The following is a 7,234-nucleotide window of genomic DNA, read 5'->3' on the forward strand; positions in this document are numbered from 1 at the left end:
CAGCTGACCAGACTAGCATTTTAAAAATGTACTAAACACTAAGAGAGAACAAAAAGGACCTAAATTACAGAAAATATAAACAGCTTAAAAAAAAATTCATATTCCCAGAATAGCCATCTGTGATCCCACAGCAATTTCTTTCCTATTATAAAGAGCTGAGGACTTCTGAGCTCCTGGCCTGGCTGTCTTTCTGTTCAGTTTCCTCTTCTCCATCCCATGGTAACTACTGATGGAGACTTTGCCCACAACCTCCCAAATTCTCATACAAGCTTCCAAAGCCCCTTGGGAGATCCTCTTCATTTCTGATCTGTAGGATGGGTCACCTTCTCTGTTCACTGGTTAGTTTTCTTTGAGCTGTTGAATCATCTTCCCCTCCAGATGAGCCTCCATCTCTGCTTACAAGGAGTGGGTGCTGCATGGCAGGTACACAGACTATTAAGCTGCTCCCACACTCTGGAGGGTCAGATGGTGGAGGAGGGTTACTGCTGCAACTGGTTGAGTCGGGAGACTGATGCTCTGTTAGGGAGATAGTCAGAAAATTTCCCAGAGACCCCTATATACCTAAAATCAGAACAGGAACTTGAGAACAAGCACTCTTGTGAATGAATGATTATTGGTGCCTGCTACAAATTACACAATTACTCAGGACTCAGAAGGAAAAAGAACTTCCTGCAAAGAGTGTAAGACAGGCTCCAGAACAACAGACTCTGAGTCAGGAAGCAATACTCTTTGGGCCCCACCTTAAATTTAAAATATTGTTATTATACTCGAAACAGGTTAATTATATAGTCAACTGTATATGGTTGTGTGAAAAGTGTTGATGTGTTAAATGTAAGCATTTAAAATGCACTGCAGTTTTTACAATCTTGTGTGGAAGATAGTCTCTAAATGTGACTGTCAACAACTCTTCCTTTCTTTGTAGGCTCCTGAAGCTCCTCCAGTTAAAAGTGGTGTTTGTTCCCCTCCCCTTAAATCTGGGCTGGCCTGCTCTGACCAGTAGAATGGGTGGTGGGATTGATAGGAGTGTGTCCATCCCAGGTCTAGGTAGCTCCTTCCTTTACATTTTTGGGTCTAACTGCCATCTGGTTTTTGTTCATTTTGTGTTTTAATTTATTTGGCTGCACCGGGTCTTAGTTGTGGCACACACAGGATCTTCAATCTTTGTTGTGGCATGTGGGATCTTTAGTTGTAGCATGAGCACGCTTAGCTGCAGCACATGGGATCTAGTTCCCTGACCAGGGATTAAACCAAGGCCCCCTGAATTGGGAGCTCAGAGTCTTAGCCATTAGACCACCAGGGAAGTCCCCCAACTCTCATGTGAGAAGCTCAGATTTCACCTCTGGGTGATGAGAAGCCACATGGAGAGAGACCCTGGAGAAGAAGAGAGGATTCACAGTCCATCTAAGCTCCCAGATGACCACAGCATATGCCACATGGAACAGAGATGATACACCGTCCCTGTGAGCCCCGCCCACATTGCAGAATTGGGATGTGGCCAAATGCGTGGCTGTGTATTAAGCAACTACATTTTTCTTGGGGTGGTTTGTTATGCCATAATGGATAACTGAAACACCCTATTTTGTTATTTATTAATTATTCTAGGAGCTTGAAAAAGAACGGAAGTGGCCCTAGGCCTTGCTTGCTTTGTGACTGGCCAGCTCTAAGAGATTTCTAAAACTCTTAGCTTTCTTACTGCAATTTGAAGGTGATCTAGAAAATGTACCTTCACACCCTAGTGATCTGATATTTTTATTTTTAAATGTTTGTGGAGCATCCTTAACCCAGAGCAATGTGGGATCCATAATTAAGAATTTCTGTCTCCTCCCTTTCCCCTTACCAGATCCCAAACTTCTCACATTTACACAACTTCTTTTAAGACAAGGTACAGGCTTGTGGATTAGAGCGTCTTTGTCATTTTTACGCTATCACACTCATAGCAAACCAGGGCAGGGGAAGCCGGGACGTTGTCCATGGTCTGTCTGTTGCCTCCTCCAGCCAGGAAACCCTATGGCTTCTCTGTTATCATCTTTGTGCCCCAAGTGAGGGGAGTCTTTTCTAGTTTGTTTGGTTTGGGTTTGGGTTTTATTCTTTTGGGGTTTATGGGAAAATGAGATTCTCCCTCTTCAAATGTTTCTTTTTTTCCATGTTTCTTTTCTTTGTTCCTCTAAAGCTGCAGAGTATTTGAAACACAACAACTAGAAAAAGGAATCATTTTTGTCTTATTCCCTTCCTTCCCCTGAAGCCACAAGCAGAGTCTCTTCTAACTGAGACTGGGGTGGGGGGGGGGGCAGTAAGTGAAAGCAGAGGAGCGAAAGAGGGAAAAAGAAATACTGGGAAAAAAATGGTTACCCTGGGGCTTCTCTGGTGGCTCAGTGGTAAAGAATCCACCTGCCAGTGTAGGAGATATGGGTTTGATCCCTAATCTGGGATGATTCCTACATGCCGTTGAGCAACTAAGCCCACAGAGCAACTAAGCTCCCACGGACAAAACTATGGAGCCTGTGCTCTAGAGCTCGGAAGCCACAACTGCTGAGCCCACATGCTGCCAACTACCATACCTGAGCATGCTGGAGCCCATGCTCTGCCGCAAGAGAAGACACTGCAACGAGCAGCCCAAGCACCGCAACTGGAAGGTGGTCCCTACTGGCCGCAAGAGAAAGCCTGTGCAACCACGAAGACCCAGCACAGCCAGAAATAAATAACTTAAAAAAAGAAAGAAAATGTATGGATTCTTTGGGGAAAAAATGATTACTATGTCAACAATTCTATCTGCTGCTTGGACATATACCAAGCACTGTTAGATCCTGGACTTACATTATTTCATTTAGCCCTTATAAAGTCCCATGAAGTAGATACTTTATCTCTTTTTTTTTAAGAATGTGGGAGCTGAGGCAGAGAGGTTGACAAAGTGGTCCAAAGTCACATGGCTTGTAAGAAGCAAACAAGTTTTGAAAGCTGAATCTGTCAGACACTTAAACTCTTAGCCCCATAACCATTGCTTGGAACTTGTGGCTTCGCATTTATTGAGAGCTAAACAGAAACAGTGAAAATTGGTGGAAAAGCTGTGGCAGTACCAACATTCTCAGTCACATGGGCAACCAGGAGGGGCAGTGAGATCAGAATTCATTGTTTGAGAGACAGAGTCCTTCTGCTTGCCTGGACTTGATGGACTAGAATTACAGGCCAGGAATGAGCTCCAGGCTCCCCTCAACTACAAGCTGGCTAAAAACACAATCCTCAATGCATGCGGTCATGTGAAAAGCATTCTAGTCTGATGTCATGAGGTAGTCTGGAGGTATCTTCTAGAAGCAAATGAGAGTTGGGGTGTGTGTTTAGATAGCTGTTCAACTCTCGGTGTGGCAAAGCCAGAATATTATGAAATATCAGGGCTGTCTGATTCCTGCACATTATGAAATCAGCACTAAGTAAACCACTGAAGAGTTTACAGTTATTCCTTAATGATGTATTCCATGATTGGAAGTTGTTTTAAATGAGAAAGTCAAGTATACTCAGTATCTGTCTCTGGGTGGGAGTAGGACGGGCCAATGGGCAGTGAAGAGGGGGCCTCGTGAGTGTCAGAGAGGACGCGTTTGGCTGGGTACAGGGTGTGCTAAAGGTAGGGGTGGGGGCCAAGGTATTAGCCTATAGAAAGGATAAATATAAGAGCTGTATTTCACCTCTAGCCTAGTGCCTGCAGGACTTCTGGCCACCACACTGACCACATTTCCTGAGTCTCTGACATTATCAATCAGAAGCCTCCTGTAAAGGTCCAACTTCAAAGAAGACTGTTAGCTATCAGTTTAGAAACATCTCCAATTCTCTGCTAAACAGCAAACACACTCTCTTTTTAGCCTCAGTGAAGAATGTTTCAGAATATTCATAAGGGATTGCTTCAACTGCATTACAAGCTATCTTGAGCAGCATTGTTTTTCTGCATTTCTAATTAAACCAGAGGAGACAGAGATCTCACCACCATTCTCCAAAAAGTTGAACACAGACAGACCATATGTTGCAGAAACTCCATGCCTAGCTATGTACCCAAAAGGACTGAAACTTGGTACCGAAACTTATCTTTGTATGCAAATGTTCATAGCAACACTATGCAGAATTGCCAAGGGTGGAAACAAGCCAAATGTCTATCAGCCAGTAAATGGATAAACAAAAATATAGGAATATGTACAATGGGCCATTATTCCAGCACAGCAAGGAATGAAGTAGACACATGCTACAACAAGGGTGAATCTTATAAACAGTATGTCAGGTAAAAGTTGACAGATGCTTAAGGTCACATATTGTATGATTCCATTTATGTAGAATATCCAGAGTAAGTAAATCCTTACAGACAGAGAATAGATCAGTGGTTGCCAGGGAAAGGGCAGGAGGGAATAAGGAATGACTGTTCAATGCCAAACATGAGGTTTTCTTTGGGGCTGATAAAATGTTTTGGAGCTGGAGATGGTAGTTATACAACAAGGCAATTATACAACTGTCACTGAATTGTGCACTTTAAAATAGATTCATGGTATGTGGATTTCACTTCAATAAAAGTGCAAATCACAGGGGAATTTTATAAGGAGAGGCAGAGTACAAGAAGGAGATATGAACTACTACTTCCAAGGACTTTTTTTTCTTCCTCATATCCCTTGGATTATCCCTTGGATAATCACCCTTGGAATATGATCTTTGGAAAATTCAGTGATGGTAGGGAATTCTAGAAAGGTCTAGCATCTTTTTCTTCAGGGAGAAAACAAAAAGGAGCTCCCTCATTCTCTCAGCAGGGAGATGGCACTCAACACTCTAGTTTCCATGGGACTGTGACTTGCTCTAAGCCTTCCTTACTTCCTCATGGGACTCTGTGTATCTGCATATCCCCATGGGACTCTGTGTATTTGCATATCCCACAGGCATGTACATCCCAAAGTCCCCAGGTGCAGGATGGATATGTGCTATGTACTGTGCTTAGTTGCTCAGTCATGTCTGACTCTTTGTGACCCTATGAACATTAGCCTGCCAGGTTCCTCTGTCCATGGGGATTCTCCAGGCAAGAATACTGAAGTGGGTTGCCATACCCTCCTGCAGGGGATCTTCCCAATCCAGGGATCAAACCCAGGTCTCCTGAATTGCAAGCAGATTCTTTACCATCTGAGCCACCAGGGAATACTGGAGTGGGTAGCCTATCCCTGAGCCACCAGGGAAGCCCAAGAATACCGGAGTGGGTAGCCTATCCCTTGGGTAGCCTATCCCTTCTCCAGGGGATCTTTCTGACCCAGGAATGAATTTGTGGTCTCCTGCATTGCAGGTGGTTTCTTTACCAGCTGGGCTACCTGGGAAGCCTGCAGGATGACTGGCATTCCTAATCAACTCAAGTAGAGAGCCAGTGCCCTAAACCCCGCCTGCCTGACACTGAGCAATAAGGTCACTTTCTCACACTTGCCCTACTGGAAGGGAGATATCCATTGTGGGGAGTGGGTATATGAGAGAGGGTGGTAGGGAGAAGCTACCCAGCAGCTTTGGCCCTGGTATTGTGAGTTTTCCTTTTCGTCAACAAAGCCTACTCCTTAACCTAGCTGGGTGATATCGTGGAATTAGTTCCAGACTCTTTAACAATAGACGACAGCCTGAAGGGATCTACCTGGCATGCTAATATCTAAAAGAAACCATAAAAAGAAATTGCTCATTTAACAATGAGAGTCCTTGGGAATTCCCTGGAGGCCCAGTGATTAGGATTTGGTGCTTTCACTGCCAGGGCCCAGGTTCAATCCTTGATCAGGAACTGAGATTCCACAAGCCACCGTGATATAGGAACAATACCAAACCAAACCAATGAAGGTCCTCAACACAAGGATGCTCTCTGTCACCACTTCTATTCAACACAGTACTGGAAATTGTAGCCACAGCAATCAGGCAAGGAAAAAAAATAAAAATACCCAAATTCTACAGTATATAGAAAACTCTGAAGATGCCACACAAAAACTACTAGAACTTCACCATTAGTGCAAAGACATGCAACCGATTTCTGTATGTTAATCTTGTGTCGGTTGCATGTCTTTACACTAATGGTGAAGTATCATAAAGGGAATGTGAAAAAACAATACATTTTAAAATTCCATTAAAAAAATACTTAGGAATAAACCTGACCAAGAAGGTAAAAAACTTAAATGCTTGGAGACAATTCAAAGAAATGGAAAGATATCCCAAGCTCTTAGATGGAAGAATTAACATTGTTAAAATGGCCATATTATCCAAAGCAATATACAGATTTAATAAAATCCCTATCAAATTATCCATAGATCTTACCTATAGCTCAAACAGTGAAGAATCTGCCTGCAATTCAGGAGACCCTGGGTTGGGAAGATCCTCTGGAGAAGGGAATGGCAATCCACTCCAGTATTCTTGGCTGGAGAATTCTATGGACAGAGGAGGCTGGTAATCTTACAGTCTGTGGGTTTGCAAAGAGTCAGATACAACTGAGTGACTAACGCTACACTACTATCAAATTATCCATGGCATTTTCCACAAAACTGGGACAAATAATCTTAAAATTTATATGAAACCTTAAAGGACCCAGAATTACCAAAGCAATCCTGAGGGAAAAGAACAAAGCAGGAGGCATACTGTTCCCAGACTTCAGACTATACTACAAAGCTACAGCAATCAAAACAGTGTGGTAGTGACACAAAACAGACATTTGGATCAATGCAAGAGACTACAGAGCCCAGAAATAAACCCACACACCTGAATCAATTAATCTTGGCAAGAATATACAATGGGGAAAAGACAGTCTTTTCAGCAAGTGGTATTGGGAAAGTTGAACAGCTGCATGTAAATCAATGAAGTTGGAATACATCCTCACACCATACACAAACATAAACTCAAAATGACTTAAAGACACAAATAGAAGACATAACATCATAAAATTCCTAAGAGAGAACATAGGCAAAATGTTGTCTGATATAAATTGTACCAATGTTTTTTTTGGGTCAATCTCCCAAGGCAATAGAAATAAAACCAAAACATAAAAGATAAAAACAAAAACAAATGGGACCTAATCAAACTCATAAGCTTTTGCATAGCAAAAGAAACCATAAACAAAATGAAAAGACAACCCTCTGAATGGGAGAAAATATTTGCAAATGATGTGAATGACAAGGACTTGATTTCCAAAATATACAAATAGCTCATACAACTCAAAAGCAAAATAAACAAACAACCCAATCCACAAATGGACAGAAGA

The sequence above is a fragment of the Bos mutus genome, chromosome 6 (assembly GCF_027580195.1).
Source record: "Bos mutus isolate GX-2022 chromosome 6, NWIPB_WYAK_1.1, whole genome shotgun sequence".
NCBI lineage: Eukaryota > Metazoa > Chordata > Mammalia > Artiodactyla > Bovidae > Bos > Bos mutus.